Source organism: Nomia melanderi, chromosome 14 (genome assembly GCF_051020985.1).
Source record: "Nomia melanderi isolate GNS246 chromosome 14, iyNomMela1, whole genome shotgun sequence".
Taxonomy (NCBI): domain Eukaryota; kingdom Metazoa; phylum Arthropoda; class Insecta; order Hymenoptera; family Halictidae; genus Nomia; species Nomia melanderi.
This window is the reverse complement of record NC_135012.1, coordinates 6,074,147-6,090,784: the sequence shown is the minus strand read 5'-3', so window position 1 is coordinate 6,090,784 and position 16,638 is coordinate 6,074,147. Positions and strand designations below refer to the sequence as shown.

The window sequence follows — 16,638 nt, the reverse complement described above, 5'->3', positions numbered from 1 at the left end:
TCTATACTATCAGCTGAAAGATTAGACTAATTTGACGAGCTATTGGAAATACACCAGTTAATCTCAGGTAATCAGTAATGATTATATTATGTTATAACACATGAGAACATAGGAGTTTCGACGATAATTGTTTCCAGCATTTGCAACTTTAGTTCTTGACAATTTGGTGAAACTTTTCGTAATTCTCGTGAACATTTAGCAGAAGTTTTTTGATTTGTTACTGGATTATTATTACGGAATGCGAAATTTCTTCCGCGAATGCGAACCGAGCACAACAGGGAAGCATCAAGACCAGTCTTTCGTTACGCTTAAGGTTTTCATCGAGCCCCGGGGACACTTTCAGAATTGACTGCATATTCGGCTCCTACTGTGACCAGTTTCCACGAATTCGACATACGCTTAGGTAATTCGATTACCGGTCAGGTAACAGAGGGCTCAGTTCGGTTTCACTCGGTTTTACTCGACCAATCTCCCAAGTCCATTACTAGACAGAGGAATATTGTCACAGACACAATTAACTATTTCGTTTGATTGATCTAGGACAGTGGTTCCCGTGCGCGGGGATGCGCACGCGTACCCGCGGGACCCTGGTCCTTGCCTCTGAACGCGTAAATTTTATCCTGTTTATCCCTGCCTGGAAATCCTGCATGTTCTCGCGGATAGGGTCGGACTTGGACAATTACCCCAATCAAGTGCCTCTGCCCCTTTCAATGCGTCAAACAATAGAATTGCAGGGCTTAGAAATTTCGTTCGACGAAATTGATTTTGAATTTGCTTTTACAAGTTCCATAATATTCAATTCTGATTCGATTCAAAATAAAATTCAATCGAATTTCAATGTTTTCCACTCAACGACCTAACTTGCGGTTGTCGAATAGTTCTTCAAGAATAGTCCTTAGAAAAACTAAGGACTTCATGAATTTTACAGTAGCAACGATTACAATCATAAAACGATAAATCCCTTAAGACAACGCGATAAACCAATTATCTACACTAATAATACTTTAAAGAAAACTATTAAACTTCTGAATATACAAACACTGATGAACCCATTAATAGGTTCCCGATATATACTTCCTAAAAGTACCGATTAATCAAATTAGCTTTCTGAAATCTTTCTACAGGAGCTCTAAGGGTGCAGCTATTTGAGACTCCAATTATCTTATGATTCAGTTCGCACATTACTACATCAATTTCTACACTAATTCCTCAGAGAAGCATCCGTTGTCCTATTAGTAATCGAGAAAGAAGGATTTAGGAATGCGCCAAATTGACTCGTTCCGTAAGCCTAGCGTTAATATCGCTGGAATACGATTTTCGAAGCGTCTCCGCTTCATTCGCGCGTTCCTCGAAGGATGCCGAAGGAACACAACAGCCGCGGACGCGAGGCGTTTTTAATCGAGAAATCGAGGATGGAAGGACAACCGGAGCCTGTTTGCCGGCCGAGCAAACACCGTGTTCCTCGAGAGCGTAATCGAAATTGCGGCCGGTCGACGAACGAGTTTCCGCGGATCCCGTGATGCGGCCGCGGTGATTCGATTACCGTCGGCCAACACAGAGATTCCAGCTTCTGTGTCGGGGTAGTTCGCTGCGGAGGAAGTTGAGCAGGCTCCGTGGCCCGTGAATAAGACCGAGAGGGTTGGGTTTTGGCCGCCGGCTAACCGGCTGGTCGACGCACTCCTGGGAAGACGCGAATGTGTCCCTTTAGCAGGCGGCTTCCGTGTACCCATACGTGGCAAACGGCTCGCCGATTCAACCCTTTGTTCGTCCTCGGTTCGCGTAATTAGAGAATTTTTCTTCGGCCCGTTCGTCGTGGAACATCTCACCCTAAATACCTCGCCGGAGATATTTAACGCTTTGATTGTTGCTTTGGTAATCTATGGCGTGGTTTATATGTTCATATAACGCTTATCTAAGGGTTGATTATTCTATTTATTAACCCTTTGAACTCTGTAGGCTCCAATATTGCACCAGTTATAATATTAAATATTTTAATGAATTTTAAAGGAACTGCACTAAAATTATTAGATTTTCCACACATTCAAATCTTGTACTAAGAAGGAAAATAAAAGATTGAAGAAATGTTATAGCATTTCTCATTTTCGCTAAGAATACTATAAAAATTAGTTGCAGTTGCTGATAGATTACAAAACAATCTGGAGTGCTAAGGGTTGCATCTCATCAGAAAATGTTGAATTCTAGCGACGTACTTTTGGAGTGCAAAAGGTTAACATGAGATATGGAAAATGTTTTCTGTATTTCTCTGATTAATCAATTAAAATTTTAAACAATTTATTATTACTGAAATGTCGTTCTGTGGTATGTAGGTATAAGTTTTGAATAATATTTTGTTAACCCGTTGTCCTACGATTTTATTCTGAACTGTGATGGATCTAAGTACTGTGTTATTAATAGTTTATCGAAAATAGGAGAAAATTCTAGTCTTATTCTATGTCAACGTGTTGTTTAAGGTACAACCATCGATAACAGGAATAGTATGTAATTTACAATCAAACACATTGCGTAATATTTATATTTGTTACATTCTATTTGAAATCTCCACCGAGCTTGCCGCAATATTGTAGAGCAAGGGATTAACGCGATGGATAATGGGAGAAATTTTGGTAGAGTAGAATTTTGATGTAGTTACGGCTAACGTGGTCAGTCGAGAACAACAAATCGACAGTGGTGAAACCGCTGGTAACGTGTCGGTGGCGAAATATATTTAAATGGGAAAAAGTTGGAATACTCGATGAGGAACGAACGTTGAAATGTTTTATTGAATTTGGAATTGCGGCCGGTGGCAGGGGTAGGGGGAGACGGGTAATAATAAATGATGTTGTTTAACTTCGAATGTATCTGACAATTTTAATTAACGGACAGGACCGCGTAAATTTTGTTTATTGAATTCGCCGCGGATAAATCACCATTTAATTATAAGGGAAATCAATGGGATTCAATTAAAAGTCGCGAGCACGCGCAACCGCGATGTTATTTGTTAACGGTGTGAGGGGACGATTTGTGTAACAGAATGAAAATTTTCCGGGGTGGTTTTGTCGGGGGACCGAGCAGGAGATCTTCGTAGGAAACGATCAAGGTATCGGTCGCTGAACGAGTGGGCTTAATGGGATCGGCGTGCACGTGGAAACAGCAGTTTGTGCTCGAGAGTACACAAGGCTCGGCTCGTCGACCGAGCAAACACTTAATTAACCCTTCAAGTTCTCTGCCATCTCCATTCGCGTTCCTCCAGCGTTACGTTCGGTCAGTGAAATAGTGCTTTGAGTTCGATGAATCCGATAAGACTCGTTAAGAGTCCTCGCCGTCTTTCATTCACGACTTCATCAATGGAAATATACTACATTTCTACTATTCACCGCCATCATTTTATTACTATCGCAAATATGTAGTATTATCATCGTTACTAATCCTACTATAGTGTTCTTTAGCATCCTCTAATCTAAAAGGAATCCGAACAACCACTGACGGAAGCTATCGTTTCACTAGACTCCCCATAAATTAAGGATTCAAACGATCAGCAATCGCAGCGCCCGCGTCGCTAGATTCCCTATAAAGCAAAAAGCCTTCGAGCGACCAGCAATCGCAGCAATCGCTAGATTAATCCTAGATCCGCTGTCCAGGCAGGGTTCCAATTAAAGAATCGTCCAACGAGATTGAGAAATCGGCGGAAACGGTAGGGCATCGCGAATCGACATAGGTCCCGGCGGACTCCCCCGGATTCGCCGGGATCCCAATCTCTTAGGCGGGTCGCATCTTTTTGGTCTCAGTCAGTCAGTCACTCGATCCACCCTCCTCTCCCCTGCCCCGTCCCACCCTTTCTCTCCGGCCCCCTGGCCCCCATTCTTTATACTCGAGAGACCCATTGCAACTTTAAGCGCCTCGCATTACGAGCGTTCGGCTCGTTCCTCTCGGGTTCGGGGATCGCCCGAAGCTGTTCCCTTCTTTCTGCTCTTAATTTAGCCTCCCCTACGGCCACGAGCTCTGGCCACCACCCCCTGCTTGTCCCTGGAGCCGCTGTTGGAATTCATTTCGGATGTTTATCCGCCGCCGCCGATCCTCGCCCACCGATCGACGGACATCTCGGGATCCAGTAGCTGCGGGCGACATCGAGGCGGTCGGGATTGGGGTTTTGGGGTTGGTTCGCAAGCCGGCAAAGGGTTAGTCGCCGGTGATTAATCGGCATCCGCGGCTCTCCCGGCACGCAGACGGGACCGTAACCGGAGAGCGTATCGTGTTCCGCCTCCTCCCTTTTGCTCCTTAATTGGGACACTCGCGAGCACTAATTACGTCTTACGATCACGCTTATCTATCTCTCTCGGGAGAGCTCGACTTCGGACAGAACCTGTGGGAAGTATTGAAAATTTGGGAAACCTTTCAGGTGGCAACAGTGATTCGTCGGTGACATTCGCAGTGAGAGATGAATCTTCGATGTTTCACCCGAATGCATCACGAATTCGCGTTATTCCTAGGCTTTAACATAGTCAGCATCGCCTCTAATTAACTGAATTCTAATACCGATTCTACGAACACCCGAAGAAAGTACTGGCAATTTGAAAACGCTTCTTCCAGAAGATACCAGCAATCTTGTCCATCGCCGATATTTGTCACTAGAGATTAATCCCCGACATTTAACCCAAACGCGCCACGGATTCGCGCGAAGCCTGGGCTACAAGATGATCAACATCGTCTCTGATTAACTGAATCCTAACAGCCTCGGTGGACACGCTGAAAATTTAATTGTAGTCCGTCTTTGACCAGGGAGAGTCTCACGCCCGATCATGCATTATTCGCGGCGCACAGAATCTATCTTCCTCTACGCGAGCGGCTCGACCCAGCTGGATCGAAGCGCAGCAGCTTCATCCCCTAAACCTGACCTTCGAACTTTCCGCTTCGTTCAGGCTTCTTTCCGGATCCGTCGAAGCCTCGATATTCGGCTGGATGGAGGATCTGATATCTTGAAAGCCGCGTGGACAGGTTTTTCGCGGGCTCCGTTGAAATGTTCTCCCCGTTGATCCCCTAATTGACGTTAAGTGAAAACGGTGTCAATCGCGTGTGCAAACCAGCATCGATCGGTCGGTCGGGAAACAGAAGAGAGAGGAGAACGGGCAGGCGAAAAAGTCGGGACGGTTTGAAAGCGAGAGAGGGATGGGGACAGGAATGGAATTAGAATAAGGGTGATCGGCGTGAAAATGACAGAGGCGAAGGTAAACAAAGAAACGGAAGGGTGGCTGAGCGCCGTCGGACCGAAATTATTTTGTCCACGATGAGATTCCGCGGGACCGACTGGGATCACGGCCGGTTGAAGTCTCGACGATAATTAGGGAGAACGGACATGGACACGGACGTGCACTTTAAATGTCCGCCGGCCGTCCCCCGCTGTCGGTTTAATTCGCTTATTATTTAATAAACTTCTGTCACTGTTCGCTGCCGTCCGTGCCGGTGTCACGCATCTTATCCGCGCCGATTACTGCCAGTAACTCGTAGATTCGGTAGATCCGCGGATTAATGAGTTCCTTCGTTTTTGAAACACCTGACGCGAGTGGACGCGATGAATCTTTTTTTGCTTTCCAATAAGCGAAATCCTTCATTTGTGTTTTACATGAAATTGAAATTTCGAAGTTTATATACTCGAGCAAGTGAATTTAGAATATATTAGTAGATAGTAACATAATCTTAATAGAAAGTCGTCTTATCGGTTTCATTACTGAAATTTAATTCTTATTACAAATGGGGTTGAAAAATGAAATTCGCGGTTACCACACGAACACCTCAACTGATAGAGTTCTCTAGTTTACCGACTACCAGTATAATCGCAGCAGCTTCGTAGTTCGCCGTTTTGCCGCGGCGCTGTTCTCGATCGATAGCTGCATTTCACCCCTATAATCAAACGGATCGCAACCCCCATTAAACTAATACGATTGAATGTATAAATACCCTTAGCGCATCCTGTATAAATTAATTTATACTAAAAAACAACATAACCTCTCCCGAAATACAGCATAATTCCAAGTTCTTCGATCATCCCCCTAAATACTCATAAGATCAAGGATCTTCTTAAAGAAGAAAATATTTCATTTCGAATATTCCTGTTCGTGTTCACAGGGCGAATTAACATCCATCCCCTGGCATCCCCTTCCGTTCCCCGGCGTTTCCGCTTTCATAGCTTCCGCCCCCGGTGCTAATAAAATAATAAATACATGTCGTGGGGGTTATGGAAGGGGGGTGGGTAGAGCGCGATGGCGTTTCGCACCTGCGAGGTGTATCCGCGGCGTCCTTTTCCTTCCGCTTTCTCTTTCTTCCTCGTGCTTCTTCTTCTTCTTGTTCTTCGTCGCGCCTTTTCCACCCTCGACACACCCCCCAGGGCCGCGCCGCTGGCTTTACACCCCCTTACATTGCCTCGGCGTACATTACACACAACCCGGTTATTTCTCCAGGGAGTTTTCTCGCGTGAATGCCGCGAGAGCACGCACACCCGCGCGCCACCGCGCTTATTTACGCGCGCCGCGGCGGCGGCAGCTTCTTCCGCTCGAGAATTTTCCTCCCGGCAGCCTTTCCGTTCTCACCTTCGGCGAAATTGCGGGCCGGCGGGGATGGAAATTCGGCCGCGGTCACGGTCATCATCGATTCTATCGTTTTTGAATCTCGTTTCCCACTAGATACCGACATCGGGATACCGTGTTCCTGCGAATGAAAAATTTATTACTAGTCTAACCGAGACTCTAAATTATCGCGTTATCTATTGATGATCGTTGAACAGTTTATAGAAGGTTAATAACCAACGCCCAAGAATTTTTTGAAATTGCCAATAGCAAGTTGTAAATCGGAATCCCTAAATCATATCGAGTAAAGAAAGTAAACCATTAAAAACCTCATCAATATAGTCCATTAGATAAGACGTCGGGAAGCTGGAAAAGTAGCAGAACTTTCAACGTCGAGTTTCGCGTGGCCAAAAATTACCAACGACCGCAGTTCTCAAACTTCAATTACGTTTAAACAATAAAGCTCATAATTTCCCCGAGACATCGCTGATTTCAACTTCCCGGGTAGTTCCATTGTGCAGCGTGTCTCTTAGCGGGAGTACCTCGTCACCCGTCGCTTATCTTAAACAGTCCAAAGGGTTGGCCGCTTAAGCCAGCGGGGATAACTCATTAACCCTCGGCGAGAATGATCGTCGCGCCGGGAAAATTGGGATCGGTTCGAATCCGGTAGCCAGCGTGCTTCTTAAACAGCGCGAGGAGACGAGAGAGTGATTCGCGTCGATTCGACGGTGATCAAGGACGATTCAATCTCCCAGGAAGAGCAGCCGGCAGTTTCCATTGACGAGGATCCGTGCAGGTTTCTCCCGGGGCGGCGCGATAACCGGCGGACCTCGACGACGGGGGCGATAACGCGGAATCGCCGCCCGGCCGACGAAGTACGTCGCCGGGCAAAAGTTTCCGGCGCCGTAAGAATTTCTCGCCTCCGGCTGGGCCGGCGAAAGTTTTCGCCTAAATTCCCGCGGGTGCCATGAGAGAAAGGGAGAGAAAGGGGGAGTACAACGCCCCCGTCATACAAGAAGCCGCGGCAACCGGTACACGCGCGCGCGGACACACATACTAAGCCATACGTGCATACACACACACGCACACGCTGCTACATACCCTTTAGAACGTGGACGAGGGGGCGGAATTGAAGAACTTGCCGGCGACCGACTCAACAGCCGAAAGTACCGCCACTTAACTCGACGATTTATCCTTCGAATTATCCTACCGACGCTCGCCTCTTTATTTCACGCCGACGAGTGCCCTGTGAATTGTAATGAACGCTCGGCAAATCGGTGACTTGTTTTTGGAATTGTGGAAACTACGGCTTGATGAACGACTCGGTTCGCCGAGGGTTGGTTTTGCTTTGCCGACTTTCTACTGGTTTTTTTCTTGATGTAGAGTTCTGTATAGAATGAATCTTTTATTAGTGCTATTGATTCTATTTAAGATTTGAACAGGTGAAATAGTAAAGTGAATAAGCATGTAACAAATGCTTTCCAGCGTTTTTATTTCGTGTTAGTACATTGAAGCACTTCGGCCGACGGAATATTTTATCGCCGAGAGAATCGAGCAGCTTGTTAAGCGACCGTGATATTCGTATGATTGGTAGATCCATATTGCTAATGAGAAAGGTTCGAAACGGCTCGGGCAACTTCGCGGCGTTCGTCTTCGATTTCGAAAGGGAACTCCGAAACGGGAGAAGCAATTTCCGAGGGCAGCCGGCGGGTCACGATCCATTAATGTTTTTCATCGCTGGCGTCGGATCATTCATGATCTCTCCCCGTGGCGCACCGTTTATGCATCCTCGATGACGCGGAAAGCGAGCCCTCGATTTTGCTGGCTCAGTAGTTTTAATGTGAATCGAAGTTGCGGATCGGTATTTCGCTCGGGCAATTTCATTGAACGATCGATATGTTACTTAAACCCCTACGATCTTCCTTTTACCGTTCGGGGAGCCCTGTGGTTCCCGTTTATGAGAAAGGCGAATCGCGTCTGGAATATTAAAACGCTTCCGGTTCGGCTCGAACGTCTCCGGTTTAATGGGCTCGAACGATTAGAAACCAGGCGCGAGCGAGTTATGCACTTACACTTGTTTCGGGATCGAACGGATCCGCTCGTCGAGGACCGTCGAGGGTGACGATGGGCTGCGAGTGCCAATTTCGACGCGCAAAAGAACCCCGACGATCGTTCGGGCCGGTTGACTCAGATCAGCCGTCCGTGTTCTCATCGCATCTCGAATTGGAAAGCGGCCCAAACGGCTTAATGAACGGCGTTTCGAACTCGCGCGCGCGTCGAGTCGGCCGCGATGCCGCATCGAGCTGTTGACCCATTTACATCCGATTACTCACCCGACTTTCTTTCGTTCCGCACCGAAATTCAGCTCGCGCGCTTCTTTTTCGCGCCTAGAGGAAAGCAATAAATCACTGTAGCTCGCCGCGTCGCTCTCTTGTTCTCGCGAGTCGTGTATCGGCACAATAAGTATCACTTACTCGACGATAAACTTTGGTAAAAGATGAATCCTCGGGTAACTGTAACATAGAATCTAATATTTTCGTTACTTTATTAACCCCTTGACCTATGATATCGTATTAGGGTTGGGACGAACGTTTCAAACTGAATTCAGCAAATATAAACGTTACTTTTTTTAAATGTAGATTAAATACTGTTTTGCTGTTGTCAATTGTTCACCATTAAGGTAAACGTGGACACATAAGTGAATCAAATTTCTTTCTTTCCGAATGAATTATTAACAATGAAGTTTCATTGAGCTACGTTCTGTAAGGGTTTAAAGAGAGAAATTCTCTTGATCTTCAATTATTCTTCCAACTTCGCCGAAGCTTTTGCTGCCGGATTATACGTCTTTTAGATGAATCATTCATCGCGGCACGTCCATCACCAGCCTCTACCAGTTTTTCGGTAGTGGACGGGCTGTGTACACGGCACCGGCGATCGCGACAAGGTAATACTATCCGCGCGGCAGCTCGCTTACGAATGCAAATGGGCTAAATTAATCCGGGTGAGGCTCTGAGTGCTCGGTAATCATCATTACCCGGGATTATTGTTTTCGTAGGACGCGGGAGCGCTTCGAGTCTCGGAAATTCCGTACGCGAACAATAATCCATGACCATTACTCCCGTTTCATGGCTCGGAGTACCTCGAACACTGACCGATCTTCCAACTTCGCGATAAGCAATGGGCAATACGCATAATTTATCCTTCTCCTGAGTGCATCCGAGTGATTTATTTGCACTGCTTCGTTTAACGTATCTTTGGGTCAGTGTGCATCAATAGCTGAACCATTCCTCGACAGATTTCAAAGAGTAACGAAGTTACTCGAAGATCTCTGTTAATATTTGGGACAATGGTAATTTGTTCATTTATTTGATATTAATAGTAATGTATTAATAGTAATAATAGATTAAATTTAATAGATAATATTGAATGGTAATCTACTGTTGTTATAATAGTAATCTACTCATTATTATAATAGTAATCTACTTTTACTATAATAGTAATCTACTCACTATTGCAACAACAATCTACTACTACTCCTATTCGAAGGGTAATTTCTCATTTTTCGGCGTTACGTCGAACGCAAGGGCGATTTCTCTCTAGATTTCGCGTGTCGCGCATGTCAAGCGCGCTATCGTCTACATTCTTCCCTCGTACAGATACGGCTGTGCCAACCTTGCCCCAGTTTTTTGGTCCAAGCGCTCCAGGCACGCATCGGCCGACCGCGGCGAAACGCAACGGGTTTTGGAAAAGTGGAAACGTACCTGTCCAAATTATCTTGCATTTTTCAACTGCATCTGGTAGCTTGTTCAGTGCACTCGATGCAGGTAGACATGTCACTACAATATTCGTACCCTTCTTTAAGATACACGCTAATCATCGCATGGTCAGACAAATTATACCCGTCTCGTCTCATTATCCTCTTTTTATCGCATCTATTTCGCCGTTTCCGACGTCAACGGGAACTGCATCGTCGGGGGGTTAAAAATGGCACGTTGTCGGTTTCAAAAATGTACCCAGAAGGCATGCAGCAAACTGGATGTACCGATGAAACATTTATGCATCTTGCAACGGGACTTTTAACGAGGATTGACGCGATCATTGGCGAATGAAATCGTGTGCAGCTGAATGCGTCTGTTTATAAAGCCATCGGGGTATAAATACATTGCACGCGTGGACGAATAATTTATCACGTTCGACCGAGGTAAGAAAAGGGAACTCCAGATATTATCCTTTATGAACACAGAATCGAGAATTCGGTTTGATTAAATGTACGAGAAAGGACCAAGTGCAAAGGGAATGCGTGGAGTCAGCGTTGCTAATGGATCCTGGAGGATCGAGGGATACCGAGGGCGACGCGGAAGGCGATCCTCCTCGGCGATCACCAAACGCGAAGATTTTATCTGACCGGTGCCCAAATACTAATTGGACACGGCTTTATTTATACGTCCTGGTCCGGGCCAGCTTCCACGGTAGCCCGCGTGACACAGGTTACACGTGGCATTCCTGTGGCTGTGTCTAGCATGGATCGTTTGGCGATGGAGCGATCGTTTATCGAAGTTTATTAAATTATGTAGCTAAATTTAATAGCGTGATTTATTTTGTATTACGTGGGAACTTGTCAGCACGATAAATTGAGTGGTATCGATTTTGTCTGGATAAGTAAATGGAAACGAGTTTAATACTTCACTCAAAGTTCGAGAGTAATTGAGATATATTTAGGAAACTTGAGCATTAAGAGGTTTAACGAAAGATGGATAGATCCACGATCGACGAGAGGATCGTTCTAATAAAATGTACTTAATAGGTTAATTGATTATTTATAGCATTTGATTAATAGATTATTTACTTAATGGGTGATATACTTAACAGATTATATACTTAATAGATTATGAACTTAATAGATTAATCAATTGATTACTTAATCGATTATGTACTTAACAGATTATTTCCTTAACGGATAACGTACTTGTTAAATTATATACTAATAGATTATTTACTTCATAAATTATATATCTAACAGATATTGACCTAACAGATTATTTACTTAATACATTATTTACTTAATAGATTACTTACTTAACAGATCACTCCTTACTAATAGCATACTCAAAAACCACTAAGTCATATTCGTTCGAACCATCAAAGGTCTGCAAAAAGATCAGAACTCACACGCGCATCTCCACGGCAGACGCACAAACATCCTTTCGCAGGAACTTCTTCATCTTCCCGAGGGTTTCTAAAAAAAATCCGTCGGACGCGACGGATCGGCTAAAAGAAGAGAAAACGGGTATATCGTCGGATGAAAAATTGCTCGGTAGCGTAATCGTACGGAAGTGTGCATGCGTCTGCCAGTAGGGAGAGACGGGACTAAAGAAGGACGGCGTGGCGGGAGGGGCGGAGAGGAGGACATTGTCCCACAGTTTGCAATTCTCTTCGCGGAGAGAAAGGATTGCCGTTGAGGTGAGATTTGCGGTTTTCTTTCGCGATAACAGTAAAGGGATATACCTAACTCCGCGCGGCGAGACGAGTTATGCTGCACCTATACGACTCGCTGGTTAAACGCCTGGCAATACACCGGGCATTAACTCCGCGGAATTTTAATTCGAAACTCTGTCGTCCCGGTGGGTATATATTCTAGAGATAGTCTCAAATTTTGCCATAACCGTTCATCTACACTCTGCGCCGGCTACACGTATTCTTCTCAATAAGATCAACATTCGAATTCACGTAAATACCTCGCAAGGTATATGTACTTCGTGAACCTTTGTTTCCATGAAATATCTTGCATCATAGAACGGGACCGATACAATTAGAAGTCGGAGAAATAAAACCGAAATAGAAGGTAAGATGAAAATATATTTGTTAGAGGATCGTCTGAGCGTATTCGTTGCTGGAATAGTAGGACGTCTCAAAATAGAGGTACGAATTGAAGATAGGGAAATTTGGAAAAATTAGTACATCCGGTCACCTAACTTTGCACGCTATGAATAATTAAAGTTTCCGGTTTATATTTGAACCGAATGAATGATCCACGAGGCAAGAAATGGAAAGTGACAAAGGAAAATGCTGCGGCGAGGGGAACGCGTTAAATCCGTCTGGATGAATTAAAAATTCAAGAGGACGATCGACGCGGTTTTTGCCGGTACCGACAGCGAAACCCGTAATGCGCGCACGTCCATCATCATGCAACATCGATTGCGAGCGCAACATTGTAACGATCGGCCCGTTCCGTCTATCGAGCCGTTCCACGATTATCGTCTCGCAGGGCCGAGCCCTGAACGCTGAGCCCAATTACCGACGTGTCTTTCACCGGCTAAATCATTCTCAATTGGATGACTCAGGAGAACTCGGCGTGTGTGCGTGTGTGCGTGCGTGGAACTCCCGGGTAATTCGCTCGTTCCAGCTTTCCGTTGGAAATTAGGAAGTCGGTCGTTCCTCTGATCTCTGAATTTACTATGAACTCGGTACCTATCAGTTAAGCGAACTTTCGAATTTTCAGGAAGAATCTCTAATGCAGTTTATCCTCTACTTTGTTCTCGACCTGTGTTAGATAACGCGAGAACACGGACGAGATAGGGCAGAGGAACCGAGAAAATCGTCGATGTTAATTGAACCACTTAGATATCGCGTGGTAACTTACGAGACTAGTAACGAGCACTTCCGGCTCGATTTGATCTTATTTGGTTATTCGTTGCACATGGGACGAAGCGAGCTATGTTGCTATTGATAATCCTTCTGTATTCTAACGTTTAATCAACACTTTCACTATCAGAATTCATTTCAATGGCGATCTTCTCTGAAACCATACTCTACGAAATCCAGTAGATCTAAATACAATATCAAAGGAATTCAACCGAAAGAATTAAATTAACAAAAATCAGAAAATATCAAATTACCCGCATCGACTTCTAAGCGACTATCAAAATGAAAAATCAAACTCGAAACAAAACCATACGTTTACTTGAACAAATAAGTAACTAATCGTTGGACAAGTTAGTATTACTTTAAGGTTCCAAGTAACGTGCATACTCGTCGCACAGTTAACTGGTTAACAGGCTACACCGAAGTAATACTAGCAAAGTACACCTAACAAGGATAATCGCGAAGAAGCTTGTCTGGCGTCGGGTTAATCCGTTATCGGCGATGTCCGATCGATACCAGCAATCGGGAACAGCTGGTTCAAGAGATAGGGGCAGGGAGAGGTAGCAGGCGCATCTATTTGTTTCAATAATGAAGGATCAAGGCGGATCGAGGCGGATCGCGGGTCCCGCGCGTGTTCCCTTCAGGCTTGGCCACGTCCTTCTCCGATGGAGGCGAGGTGTGTAGGTCGGCAGATTTTATCGCACAGGAGATTCCTGTACGCGGTACGTCTCTCCACGACTCCGTTTTGTATTTCACTTGCCGCGACATGCGTCCCGCTCTCGCCGCCGCGCCCCTCCGGCCGTGCAGGATCAACGCGACTCGCCTTCAATGACTCCGCCACGGAATTCCGAATTCTGGTTCGCTCGCTCGTAACCCGTCGCTGCTCCGGACCCTGTTCCGGAAGCAGTTTCTACGAGGACACGAGACATTTCTTAAACAAACCCGGACTATCGCGATCAAATAACCATTCCTCGTCCCTAGCCCATGTTTCTGCAATGTTAATACGGAATTGCTGCTTTCTTGCGGCGAGATGCTGAACCGCAATCATGCATGAACTCGCCCGAAAACAGTTCAGAACGAGGTACGATATAGTACTCTTTGTGTTTTATAGTTTTCGAGTGGTTACAGGTTTTTGTTACCCAGCTGCTCGCTACCTGGGAGTATACTCCGGTGGTCGAAGAGATTTCCAAGTTACTTCAGTTGTACTTTCCTTTTTTTATCAGGTTTTATCGCTGAGACAGTTAAACATCGGGTTCAAATCTTTCAGGCTTCTCAAGCTTTAACGCTCAGACATTTGAATATTGAGTCCTATTTCAACTTCAGCTTCTTTTCTACAAACTTCATTATTAACACTAGAGCTACCAGGTGGTTCAGAATGACTTATTTCTGATTTCCTCGTTTACGATTACCGAAAAGGTACAGATACTTCTACGAAAAATGATTAACGGAACTAATTCAGTAATAGCGAAACTGAAATGCAACTCAATTGAAATCTCAATAAACGCACGCATATGGTTTGTATAAAGAAATTTGTGAAAGTCCGTTTAAGTGATCGGTAGTTCTAACGTTAAGACACTTGAATACTAGCTCCGATTTGACCTCGACCTTCCAAGTTTTTTCAAGCGTTAACACTAAGACACTCGAATATTAGGTTCTACTTCAGCTTCAGCTTCTTGTCTCGAAACTTCGTTACTAAGCACTCAAATACTCCGATTTCAACTCAACCTTAAAATTCCAGCAAGCCTCACCCCCAAAACCCTGAAATATTCCAAACAATTTCCCCATGTATTTTGCACCGTCCAATTTCCTAACTTTCCCAGAGCTAATCATTCAGCAAATGAACATCTCGTACACACTTAGGGCACGTTCGCCGCCGCCGTTAGCATCGATCCCGTCTATCTCGTCCCCGAGCAGGACAGAGCAAAACGCGTCGAGGATTCGTATCGGTTGTCGCAGGAATCGCTGGATCCTCGAGATTGTCCCGTGGATCGGGAACGGTAAGCCAGGGGCCAGTTCCCCGGAGAGGAAATCTTGGTCGTGGCGCGCGCCGTTTAATTGTCCGGGTCTTAAGCGATTGCGGTTTGAGGGCAGTTGAGACAAGGATCGAAGCAATTTGCCGTTTCGCCGTCGCGACGCGGGCACGCCGCCTGTAGGAGAAAAAGGAAGAACCGGGGAACGGCGCGCCGCGCCATGGCGGTTGCATCTCTCGCGCATCCTGCGAGATGCGGTCGCTGCACACGTGGCCCACGGTGCATGCGTGCGCGATAACCGACTCGTGTGTGCCCACGCGTCGACCGCAGAGAACCGCTTACACTTAATTGAATTCGCGTTACAGGATTGCTTCTCTCTTGCCTCGCGGAATCCCTTCGTCGGACGGTGATCCTTTTAAATGGTGCCTCTCGCGTTTCTACGGATCATCGAGGAATCTGCGGCGGAGCGTTCGCGTTTCGTTAGACGTGTTGTAACCACTCTCGACTTGTATCTGTAATGATCGCATCTGTTGTATTTGTTATGTTCTTGTATGAATTTTGTGATTCTCGAAGCATCGATCTAGATGTATTTGGAAAATGTGGATAAGTTTTGTTAATGGTTCAAGGAAATTTGACAAAGCTACCGAGCAGTTAGATTGATTGGAATTCCTGTATAGAAACTAAGAGTGCCTCTATGGAGACTCTAATTGTTTTATAACTAAGTTTCCGTATTGCTGAATCAATTTTTTCACTTATTTCCCAGAGAAACATCTATCTTTTTAATAATTGCGGAAAGGCACTGAGAATAAGTCATTTTGACCTGTCTAATAATCTTAGTGTTAAGGCATCGTGTAGAAAAGAGAACAGTAGATACTCGAGCACTCAATCGCCAATATAAAGCTTAGCTCTAGTTAGACATGACAATTTATGTATAATTATCCATAAACACGTTTATAAAACTACTAAACAACGTGCGCACAGTATCTACAACACCTGTCAGTCTGAACTGGCCTTTAGTATCACTTTACCCAACAGGAAACAGAATCTATCTTCGAGTCCGAACCGAACGTTCCCGAATCCCGCGAAGAAGGGCGCGAAAGGGCTAAGAACAGTGGTTCACGAGAATATTACTCCGGGTCCTATAATTATCCGCTCGTAAACCGCTAACGGACACGTTGTAGCGCTAAACAGAGGATGCACGCGTTATTAAAAGTCAGCGCACGGTATCTTCCGACGCTTCCTCCTTCTCCGCGCTTCTAATTTCGCTCGGTCGCGGTTTCCTCGGGGTTGTTTCGCTCCCAATTTTCAAATTTCTCGCAGCGCGCAGCTTGCGTATGATTTATTCGTATCGTTCGAAAGGGGGAATGGGACAAGGAGAGGTTTCCGGTTTCTCCGGGCGGGCATCGGTCTCCGTTCTTCCCCGCGGTTTCATTTTTCCCGTGTTTCCTCGTCCACGTTTTATTTTCCCC

General features: G+C 45.4%; 1 protein-coding gene across 1 annotated transcript in view; it reads left to right on the top strand.

The window, feature by feature from the left end:
* L (zinc finger protein Lobe) overlaps window positions 1–16,638 on the top strand; it is a 113,792-nt gene that overhangs the window by 43,585 nt on the left and 53,569 nt on the right. The window lies entirely within an intron of this gene.